This window comes from Chiloscyllium plagiosum, chromosome 3, assembly GCF_004010195.1.
Source record: "Chiloscyllium plagiosum isolate BGI_BamShark_2017 chromosome 3, ASM401019v2, whole genome shotgun sequence".
Taxonomy (NCBI): Eukaryota; Metazoa; Chordata; class Chondrichthyes; order Orectolobiformes; family Hemiscylliidae; genus Chiloscyllium; species Chiloscyllium plagiosum.
In genome coordinates this window covers 20,538,094-20,550,941 of record NC_057712.1, presented here as the reverse complement: position 1 = coordinate 20,550,941, position 12,848 = coordinate 20,538,094, and positions in this window count along the sequence as shown.

The window sequence follows — 12,848 nt, the reverse complement described above, 5'->3', positions numbered from 1 at the left end:
CAGGGCTAGTGGAAGCAAGCAGGGGAGTGGCCTAAGTGAATCAATCCTTCAGAGAACCAGCACAGACACAACAGGCCAAATGGCCTCCTTCTGTGCAGTAACCATTCTATGCTTCTATGACATTTGTATCTTTCAATATATTTTAAAATACAAGCAGGTTAACCCCTTGAATGGGACAAATCAAATTGTAAGAAAAAGATATCTGAAACAAGAAGAATCCAATTTCTGGCAGAGTTAAATACCTAAATCTAAAAGGTGTAACAGAGACAACTTGCACACATCTACAGCCAATGGTGTTAATGCTTGGAATCTGCACAAAACTCCTTCTTATGGTATCTGCTTGAACCAGCTATTTAGTTTTCTCACTCTACAGCGCAATACAACTTCAAATCTCATTTCAATTTTGTCTCATCGGGAGCAGCTGACAATATATTAATATATTTGACAATATATTAAGTCTTAATTAGCATGAAAGACAAAGGGTCTGTTTCCGTGCTGTACATCTCTATGACTCTATGACTCTATAACCATTTGCCCTGAATAATTAATTTTACGTGTGAAAGCTTAATCCCTCAGCTGTAAATTAACGTAATACAGATTCCTTTTATTTTTACAAATTTGCACTTCATTATTTAACCTCTATCTTAATCCCACATGTATGTCTTGAACATTATTTTTCTCTCAGTACAATGATCTTAATGTGACTATGTCTAACATATGATACAGATATGCCATTCAGCCCAACTGGTTTTCATCAGTGTGCATAATCTATATGAGGTTCCCTTCTCTCCTCTTCATGTAGGTCTACCTGCATAAACTGCAATGGCCCACTCATTTGTTTATCTAATTTCTCCTTAAAGGCATTTATGTTATTCATTCATTCAAATATTATTTTAGTACCGAGTATCATATTCTAATATGGGTAAAGAGATTTCATTAAGTTTCAGTTGGATTTATGAAAGGCAGTTGATACATATAGGCTTCATACTTGGTTTCTCGCACAGCTGGAAGCACCATCTCTACATTTACATTTTCAACTGCCCTCATAATCTTAAAGACGTCCATTAGGTCATCTATAACTTGTCCCCTTTCCAGAGAAAAAACTCCAGCTGTTTTAAATTCCCTGACAGGTATAACTTCTCAGATTTTTTTAAAGTCTTTGGTGGGAACTGAACTGAGCACAGTTCCCCAAAGAAAATTTAATTAAACGTTTTCCCCAGAATTATCGATACTTTCAAAGCAATTGATAAATCCTTCTTAATATCTCTTGCTTTGCCATCTGTGAGAATTCTTTAAACTGATTGGCAGACCGTCCTATTACATGGATCCATTATAGAAGGTTCTGAACTAACACAGACATTGGAAAAGAGGAAGTCTGATTTGTGCAGTTGCTAAACTTTCGTGAATGGCAAATGTAGTTCCTTCACCACTGACTTCAAAATCTAATATTGTAATAGATTATGTGGTTGACTTATTTTTGTTTTAAAATTAAACTGTGATTGAAACTAGTCAGGAAATTATCCCAAATATGCATGCTTCTCTAAAAGGTACTGTTCAAATCAATGTTTTGCCACAATGTCACCAGGTCATGTACAAAGAGCACTCCAAGTACTGTGAAATTTTACAGCTCATTTGTGTCCCATTTAACTTTTTCAAGTGTTCTAATTTAAAAATAACCAGGACTCTGACCCACTTAAAGTAATGGAGCGTTGATATACTTCCATGTCAGGATGGTGAGTGGCTTACAGGGGAACTTGCAGATTTTGGCGATGCCATGTACCAGCTGCTCTTGTCCTTCCAGATTGAATGGTCATGCGTTTGGAAGGTCTAAAGATCTTTGCTGAATTTCGGCAGTGCATCTTGTTGCTAGTACACATTGCTGCTAATGAGCATTAGTAATTGAAAGAGTGAGTGCTTCTGGATGTGATGCTAATCATTGTTTTGTCCTGGCTCGTGTCAAGCTGCTTGAATGTTGTTGGAGCTGTACCCATCCAGGCAAGTGGGGAGTATTCCATCACACTCCTGATTTATGCCTTGTCTTAGACAGGCTTCGGGGAGTCAGGAGGTGAGTTACTTGCCACAGTATTCCTAGTGTCTGACCTGCTGTTATAGCCAATGCATTCGCATGGCAAGTCCGGTTGAGTGTATGGTTAACAGTCACCCCTAGAATGTTGGTGCTGGTGGATTTAGTAATAATAACCATTGAATGTCAAGGGGTAGTAATCAAATTGTGTCTCTATTGGAGGTAGTACAAATGTTACTTGCAACTTGTCAGTTCAAGCCCGGATATTGTCCAGATTTGTTGCACATGAACATGGTTGAAGAGTGGGGTGCTGGAAAAGCACAGCCAGTCAGGGAGCATTTGTGGAGCAAGAGAATTGATGTTTGGATCATAAGCCCTTCATCAGAAACAAGGCTGGCCTGCTTCAGTATCTGAGAAGTTGTGAATGGTACTGAACATTGTGCAATCTTGGAAAATATCCCCACTTTTGACCTTATGATAGAGGGAAGCTGATTGATGAAACACTGAAGGTGGTTGGCCCTAGGACGCAAACCTAACGAACTCCTGCAGTGATGTCCTAGAGCTGAGATAACTGACCTCTTAACAGCCATAATCATTTTCTGATGTGCCAGGTATGACACCAATCAGCAGAAGGTTTGCCCATGATTCCCATTGATGCCAGTCGAAAACATGACATCGGTTTTTCAAACACGCAACAACAATTTCATGGTCATCATTAAACTCTTAAATGCCGATGTTTATTCGCCTTGTGTTCAATTATCTGCCATGACAGGACACAAACTTGGGTCTCCAGAACATGACCTGGGTTTCTGGATTAATTAGTCTAGCGATAATACCATTAAGACAATGCCTCCCCAAATAGCACCTCAGGATATGAAGGAAGCCAGGAAGCCAGATTTTCTTCAGGGTGGATTGAACAGCAACTGCTGGAATCATTGGCACAACTCAGCAGTTTAGTCTGCTGGAATAGGGAACCAATAGCTGAATGGTATTATCACATGACCAACAATCCAGAAACTCATCTAAGTTCTGTGGAACTAGGATTCAAATCCCACCACAGCAGATGGTGGAATCTAAATTCAACAAAGAATCCGGAATTAAGAATCTAATGAAGATGATGAAACCGTTGTCAATTGTTGGGAAAAATCTATCTGGTTCATTAACATCCTTTAGGAAAGGAAATCTGTTATCCTTTCCTGGTCTGGCCTACTTGTGACTCAAAACCCATAGTAAGGGGGTTGACTTTTAACTGCTCTCTCAGCAATTAAGAAGGGCAATAAATGCTGCCCTAGCTAATGATGTCCATATCCCATGATTGAATTTTTAAAATCTGCAAGCACACTAGAAAGTTGTGTGTCAAACTTAATTATAAGAGCTTGGAACACTTTAAACCTTATGCCATGTTTTTGTAAGTGCAATATCAGCAATATGTTTTCCTGTGAGGTGCTATGGAAATAGGGGTATCTTTCTGTCAGTGACACATCCTCCAATAAGGAAAAGGGATACAGGAGGACAACAAGAAATGGGGGAATTAGAGCAGAAGCTCAGGTGCAGGATCAATCTGAAAAGGTCAGTGTCAGCCTGAATTCACAGGGTGAAGTAATAGCAGAGGGTATTCATTAGTGACATGTTGGCTGGGAGAAAGCATCCAACTGTGCAAGGAGTCATTCAGTGCTGGAATAGGGAGAAAATGGCCTAATGGATGTTTTCATGTTTCAGGGGGTGACCTGAATAGAGTCATTCAGCCTGCAACCCATCATTACATTCACGTCTTCACTGATGGAATGTTCCAACGAGTCAGCCAATCTGAGAGTGCCAAAGGATTTGCTGCAATGGAAGGCCCAAGGGTTCAGGATATCATAGACTGCATACATTCTGCCATCAAGGGAGGACAGCCATGCATATTCATAACAGGAATATGTCTCATGTCAACTTACCAGCCACAAATATGCAGGTATGAGTCAGGTGCCCAGGCGGTAACCACGACTTATAAATGTGTGTATTGAGAACCTTAACAGGTACCAAACTTGTTCATTCAGCCTGAATTACATCCCTTCAACACACCAAAGTTGCAAACTTCAATGGAATTGGCACACTCCACTAGTGGAGTCAATGGAGGTGAGCACTCCATTAGTGTTCATCTTCCTACAGGATTATTAGCAATACCTGACTAAACCATTCTGAGACTGAGATTCAGACATGTAAATATAATATGCTCCACTCCTTGACAATATTATCTTGTTAAATGGCATATTCCCTAAAGTAAGACTGCGTTGACCAGTGAATGTCAGCACCAAACCATTCAGAGTGTATTCAAGTTATCTTGCTGCCTACGTTTACTGATTACTTTACTTAACCTTAATTGCTGCCAAAGCCATTGACCAGCTTGCACAACATTGCAAAGGGAGAAATATGATTACTGTGGAGAATCATGGGACTTTGCTTTCAAAGAATTATGTACATGAAAGCCCCCCAGGATATTAAACCAGATAATCCATAGCACAGTCCTGAGGAAGAGTCATTTGATCCGAAACATTAACTTTGATTTCTCTCCACAGATGCTGCCAGACTTGCTGAGCTTTTCCAGCAATTTCTGTTTTTTAGTCCATAGCACAGAATGTTTCACTGATAATAATTTATTTTATACTGTATTTTAACATGCCAAAAGTAAATCTAGAATCACGATCAACACTGACTGCAAGTAATAGCAGATATTATTTCAATTAAATCTTTCCACTTAAGTGGAATACATAAGCCAGAAATTCTGGTATGGGAACAAAATACTGGAAATCTGAACTGAAGACAGAAAATTCTGGAAATATGCAGCAGGTCTCACAGTATATGTGGAAAAATAAGCAGCATTAATATTCTTTAACACGCAGGAAATAAAAGCAGCAGCTAGCAGGACTTTAGAAAAAAATGTCCAACAAAAGATTTAAAGATAACTGTCTTATTTCTTTTTGACCACTTTCACAGTTTCAAAGAGCCCTCCAGAGTGGTTGACCTTATGACTTGGAGCAGGTTCCCTGAGAGAAGGGTAGCACTGGTCTTGCTTCAACCCCTAAGCTTTGACTTGAGCAGGAGACACACAACAACCAGAAAAATAATGGGAAAGGCAGCAACAGATCACGCCCAAACACCTACATAAATTTGACAACCAGAACATTTTCTAGTTTAGACTGCGCTACAAATACAAAGCCTGCCTTTCTCCCACATTCCACTTCAGTGGATCGCATGACTCTGATTTTAAAGAATTCATCCATCCTACTGAATATCTAGCTATGCAATAGTATGACACAGTAGAGCAATAATGGAACCTTTTATTATCTCAGCTGAATCTGTGTCCATCACATGTATACTATGGCACTTTCTAATCTTCGAGTGAGCAGACACTGATTACAGTTTAGCAAGATGAAGCTAGAAGATAATTATTAAGCTGTTTTTATTTTATGGTCAACAAGTGAACATACAAAGTAACCATTGCAGCAAATCTTTCTTACTTTAATTTAACCTTGGTTCTACTTTGCAAACAAAACTATGCCATCTTTTCCCAGTTAATAGCTAAATGTATTGCTTTTGATCAGTCAAAGCAATGAATAGATCCAAGACTTTTACTGGATCTGGTCAGCTCCTTTGGTAAAGTTAATTGCTGAGGTCATGCTTCACTGTCTCTCAGTAGACCTTCATCAACTGACCTCGAACACATAGTTCTTTTCTTTTTTGTTCCCTGTGTCCACAGGGAGTCAGGGTGGAAGGGATTGACCTTCAACCTTTCCTTTGTTCAGGGGTTGATCCAAAGAGCTACCAATTAACTCAGCTAACCCTTCCAAGAAAGAATTCTTACAAAATTGCACATGCTGCTTCCATGCAAAAAAAAATCTCAAGTTAACGGCTAACTAGAAACCTGAAATTAAATAATACATTACTTATTGTCTCAGATCCTTATGGATATACATTTTAATGGCTACCTCATAAATGAACAATCCTCCTTTCTTGTCCCAATAGCTCCAGTAACATCCAGTGGTAAGAACTGCTGGAAGAAAACAACATTCATGAGAATGAATCTGTAAAACAGAAACCCTCGTTTTTCTTTAACAGTAGCAGATTGGAGTTGGTTCCACATACTTTAAGTTGCTGATAATTCCCCAATAATGGACTAATGGAAAAATGGGATGATTTTGTGATGACAGTGGAAATATTTATCTGCAGGGACTGCAATAGAAACTCCACCAAATGTGACGAGTGCTATTATGGCCACACTTTGTACTTACGCCTCTGATGAGCATGTCCAATAGGTTAGATTCCTCCCTGTGGGAGCAAAGTCTAGGAAACAACCCATATAATGTTAACTTCAAGCACTTCATAATCAGACACAACGTAACAAGAGATTTGAATCCAAGGATGGCCTAAGGATCATGAAGCTGCAATTCTTTATTCCACTGACACCAGATCATTAAATATGATTTACCGGGGAAGTATTTCCTGCTTTGAGGAATTCTTTGCCTGTCTGCACCTTTCCCTCATGAGACTTTCTTCCCCCAAAGACACTATTTCTTCAAGGTGTGGGTCCATTCAACTGCTCCAGTTGGCTTTCCCCACTGTTGCCCCCTGCTGCTGGAGGTCCCAGTAAAACTTCTCATGCTCCCTTGCTCGGAGCACTCTGTCATCACTGGCACTTACTATTCCACATTTCCCTGCTCGAAACCTGCTGCGCCAGTAACTACACATCACACTTAATGACTCTTTTCTCAGCAACTGTGTAACTGGCAGACTTGATTGCACCATGATGAACAGAATGTGTTCAAATCCACATTACTGGCAGAACTCTCTCCTTGCATCGCTAATCTGGGCAAGTGGTAAGGGTTGGGTTTTATTTGTTTTTCCATTAAAAGAATGTGGTCATCACTGGTTGGGCCAGCAATTATTAATGATCCCTTGCACCACTGCAGTCAATTTGATGCAGGTATACCCACAATGCAGTTAGGGATGGAGTTCTAGGATTTTGATACAGCGACACCAATAAAACAGTAATTTATTTCCAAGATGGTGAGAGGCTTGAAGAGAAAATTAAAGATGGTGGTGCTCCCATGTATCTGCTGCCCATCCTTCTAGATGGCAGTGGTTGGGGGTTTAGAAGGTGATATCTAACGAACCTTGGTGAATTTCTACAGTGCATCTCGTGGGATTGTACACACTGCTGCTACTGAGTGTCGGTGGTGGAGGGAGTGAACATTTGTGGATGTGGTGCCAAGCAAGTGGACTGAATTGTCCTGGATGGTATAAACCTTTCTGATTCATTTTACAGCTGCACTGAGCCAGACACGGATGGAGTATTCCATTGCATTTGTGACTTGTGTCTTGTTGATTGTAGATGGGCTCTGGGAATCAGGAGCTGAGTTACACACGACAGGATTCTTCATCTCTGACCTGCTGTTGTAGCCACTGCATTTATATGGCTAGTTCAGTTCCAGTTTCTGGTCAATGGTAACCCAACATAATGTAGATAGTTGGGAATTTACTGTTAGTAATACCTTTGAATGTCAATGGGTGTTGGATTAAATTCTTTCTTGATGGAGATATTCATTGCATGACACTAAATGGCACCCATATTATTTGCAACATGTCAGCTTAAATAAGGATATTGTCCACATCGTTTTGCATTTCAAATGGACTGCTTTGGTATCTTGAAGTTCTGAATGGTGCTGAATATTGTGCAATCATTGGCAAACATTCCCACTTCTGACCTTATGATGGAGAGAAGGCCATGATGAATTCGGCTTTTGTGTTGAACCGAAGCTGTCATGACATCAGGAGCTGAGTGGTCCTGGCAAACTGAGCATCAGTGAGCAGGTTATTGCAAAGTAGGTGCAGCTTAACAGCACAGTTGATGATGATACATCCATCAAGCGGACACTGTACGGGGCAGTAATCAGGCAGGTTGGACTTGTCCTGCTTTTTCAGGACGTACCTGGATAGGTTTTCACCTTTTCCAGTATTTGTGCATGGTGTCGCATCAATTTGAGGAGAACTACTCCGCATCTTACCTTTACTGGAACCTTGCAAAGGATCCAGTCTCTGTGGCAGACCACCCATCTTGGGGTCGAATTTGGTCAGGTCACCAGGAATTGTAGAATTGATGGCACTTGTTGTTTCCATCTCTGTGTCTCAGCAGGTCTTCCTGTGCCATTATTCAGGACTTGAACAGAGCTCCACACACTGGATACACTGCACTCCTACCCAATCTCAGAACACACATGTCATCCAGGAATCCTCATTGTTATCTGACTCCATTTCATTCAAGGCATCACACAGCAATGTCTCAAGTTCTCTAACACTATTGAGTGAGCTGCTTGCCTCCACTCTATCCATTAGACTCCTGGCCACAAGCAATGGCCCTCTGTGACTCGCTTTCTGAGGCTGGCCTTAAGCTATCATTTCAACAGTATAGGCGTGGCCATCACTGTTCAGTCACATGATGGCTGTGTGGTGTTCAGGATCTGCCACATCCTGCATGTTTTTCTGACCCCTGATATTCTGATTTCAGTGAAATACCTTTGTGCCATTTGGAAGAACAGTCATAGCAACTTTGTGATCAGTCAATGTCTTTCTTCTGAATGTTTCTCTCTGAATCCTCTTGGAGTCCATCTCAAAAACATGGTTTGGTCTCACTTAATGGCTCAGCTGTCTACTCATTGACCTGGCCCACCCCATCAGAAGGTGTGGTAAGCCCAAGGAGATGGTCCTTTGGAAGGACTGGGTCTCATCCAGATGGGAAACAGCGTGGGATAACTATTGGGTGCTATTATAAAGATAAGCCAGCACTGGAAGGGCCACTTTAGTTGCTCTCAGGAGCGTCAATCAGTTGAAGCTGTCTGAAGTGCTCTTTTGAGATAAACCTGGCTCAGATCTTACCCATCTGTCTCAAATTGGCCAGGCTCCTTTCAAACTTATTTGTCATGAGTTGATGCCTGTGCTGTGGAACTTTGCTGACTACAGCAAGAATAATACATGAGATTTGAACACACTGACAGCCCAAAGATCATGAGGCAAGGATTTGCATATTCCACTGGCAGCAGGCTATTAGAAACGGAAGGAAAGTTAAGGGTTAAGGAGGAAGTATGTACAGTATTTACAAGGAATGAAGGTTTACATTACATTGAGAAATGCTTTGTCTGGCTGTTCCCTCTTCCCACAAAACTTCCATTCCCCCAAAGACATCCTTTTTTCTTCCTGAGAGGGTCCATTTGACTGCTTCAGCAGCCCTCCTTCACCATAGTCACCTGCTACTGGAGGTTCCACTACAATAGCATGAATTGATACAAAAGAAATCTCCATCTTCTCTATCTTATCCATAATTAGTGAGATACTTATTCACACCCCAAATAATATATGTATTCATAAACTTCAAGTAAAATGACCATTTTCATGTGAAATAAGTGTTATTCGCTTTTGAGTAGTGTGCCCGTATGCTATAGAAATGAATAGAGATTTCCAAATACATTTCATGCAGGTTTATTGTAATAAGTGGACAGAGAAGACACTGGCCTAGATGTTCCTCTGACCTGCCCCTCCTCATGCTTCTCTGCTGTAACTTGACCCCAGGTGCAGCGGAAGTTCAGCATAGTACACACTAATGCACAATTCCCCTGATGTTACAGATGTGGCCCAAGACCTGCATCAAGAGTACTCTAGTCCTTCGAGTTACCTTTGATCCATTAAATACAAGACAAATGCTCATCACAAAGACTTACATTGCACTCCACAGATGACGTTTTATACCTTGAAAGCAGGTCTCAGCGCAGACTATGTCTGGAGTTTACCCAGTTTCTAAAATGCCATAGCACTGTGATTATATCCTTTTTCATTAAAACAAAACTTACTACTTGTCCTGGTGCACATTACAATGGTACAATGATTGACAGACTGGAGAGCAGCAGGATACAAACAGAAAGTGATTGATTTAAATCCAGAAAACCACAACTTTCACTTTTAATAACATGACTATTGAATTAATTGAAATCATGTTTTGTTGCCTGGAGCCACTTTTTATTTTATTGATTACAATAGTGAAAAAATAAATGTGTAATAGTTCAACTTTTAAATGAGATTTTTAATTGGCTGAATACAGCATATGAATAAGGAAATTACTTTTGTCACACTTTCTCCATATTCGCCACAATAAATATTTCTTTCCCCATTGTAATAATGCTCACAAGTAAAATACTGCAGATGCTGTAAGTCTGAAATAGAAATTGACAGTGTTGGAAATACACAGCAGGTCTGGTGGTATCTCGAGAGAATTTGAATTGAGAAATTGAATTAACATTTCAGGTTGATTACCTCTTGTCAGCACTTTAAGATTTTGAAAGTGGAGAAGATTTTAAGCTAATAGAAAGTCAGCAAAAAGGAGAGAGAAAAGTGGTAAGAAATAAAGGAATGTTCTGACAAAAGGCAAGTAATCTGAAACTTCAACTGATACCTTCTCGACAGATGGTGTCGGACCTCTTGAGGAAGTCAGGTGTGTGAGATTGTTAAATATATTAGTTTAGATATTGTTATTGAAATGGACCATAAATATTCAGCTTTCACAATTTAAATGCGAGAATACCTGAGAATGTAATGGACTAAGAATGTATTTAAAAAGGACATTGCTGAGTTAAACTAGTTGTTGTGATGATAACCTGACAAACCAAGATTACCCACATGGAATATACAAAACTAGCTGCCTTGAAATTTCCACATCTCTAAGGTAATTGCCTCAAGAAATTTGTTTCTCTTGTTTTACTTAAACTTGTATGACAACTTCACATACTGGAGATGAAAGGTTACTGAATTAGCACCACAGAGGCTGGTGTCCTGTCACCAAGTCACCCCTTATTTACACGTGAAGAGTCTTTAACTGTAATACTGCCTCTTCAGAGTCAGTTCTTAGAACTTCTGACATTTCTCTTTTCATATGTCAGCCAAGGTTCCTGATTGGACCAGATTAACAGGGAATCAGGGAATTCATATTCTATGAGGTCCAGCTGGCTGACCACGTTACAATTACTATAGTTACCTGAGATGGTGTTCTGTTTAAAAAACACAACAAAGCTAGACATGGAATATACATGCCAACGATATTTTCACTAGTTTGCCTTAAGCATCAAGACAAGGGTAAATGAAAAGCAACGTGGACTAAGAACATCAAGGATAATGGAAGCTGTCCTCTCTATTTCTCTCTCTCAATCTCACTTGAGTTCAGAAACTAGTTGATGAAAAATTACTTGGAACAATGATTCACTAAGAATTCCAGGGTTCTGAAACTTTATAGTTGTGGTGGAAACAGGACAGCACTTAACAGTTGGGACTCAGTTTCATTCTCTGAACCTAAAATACCATAAACTGCAACTGCCTTTATTTTCCAGTATGAGCCCATTTGTCGAGAGGTGCGAGGGAGGAGCAAAGGACTTCAGGGAAGGTTTCACGTGGATGAAATCTGAAAAGTGACTACAGAGAGTTAGGTTGGAAGCTGAAGAGCAGGATGAGTAGAGTAGTGATCTCAGGATTGTTACCGGTGCCACGTGATAGTGAGATGATGAACAGTCAGCGAATGCAGCTTAACACGTGGCTGCGAGGCTGGTGCAGGAGTGAGGGCTTCAGATACCTAGACCATTGGGATGCCTTCTGAGGAAGGTGGGACCAGTACATGAAGGACAGGTTGCACCTGAACTGGAGGGGCACAAATATCCTGGGTGGGAGATTGCTCATGTGATTCGGGAGGGTTTAAACTAATTTAGCAGGGGGGTGAGAATCAGAGTCACATGTCTAAGAGGGGGTCAGTTGCAGACGGGGCAGTGACAGGATATATTGAATCTATCAGGAAGGTTTCTCACACGATGAAACAAAGGGATCGGTCAAAGTGTGTTTGCTTTAATGCAAGGAGTGTCTGAAATAAGAGTGACGAACTTAGAGCATGGATCAGTACTTGGGGCTATGATGTTGTAGCCATAACGGAGACGTGGGTTTCACAGGGGCAGGAGTGGTTGCTTGATGTTCCAGGGTTTAGAATGTTTAAAAAGAACAGGGAGGATGGAAAAAGAGGAGGAGGTGTAGCATTGTTAATCAGAGAGTGCATCACAGCTACAGACATGAAGGTTGTTGAGGAAGGTTTATCCACTGAGTCAGTATGTGTGGAAGTCAGGAACAGCAAGCGAACAGTCACCGCATTGGGAGTTTTCTACAGATCACCTAATAGCAGTAGAGAGATTGAAGATCTCATAGGCGGGCAATTCTGGAAAAATGAGGAAGTAGCAGGGTTGTTGTTATGGGTGATTTCAACTTTCCCAACATTGACTGGAGCCTCCTTAGTGCAGATGGTTTGGATGGAGCCGTTTTTGTCAGATGTGTTTCGGGGGGTTTCCTTACTCAGTATGTAGATAGACTGACGAGAGGAGAGACCATTTTTGGATTTGGTGCTCGACAATGAGCCAGGGCAGGTGTCAGATCTCGCGGTGGGAGAGCACTTTGGTGAAAGTGATCACAACTGCCTCACATTTAGCATAGCGTTGGAGAGTGAAAGGAGCAGTTAGCGAGGGAAGATATTTAATTGGGGAAAAGGAAATTATGACGCTATCAGACAGGAGTTGGGAAGTACAGACTGGGTATCTGGATTAGTGGTACTGGAAGAGCACAGCAGTTCAGGCAGCATCCAAGGAGCAGTAAAATCGACATTTCGGGCAAAAGCCCTTCATCAGGAATAAAAGCAGAGAGCCTGAAGTGTGGAGAGATAAGCTAGAGGAGGGTGGGGGTGGGGAGAAAGTAGCATAGAGTACAATAGGTGAGT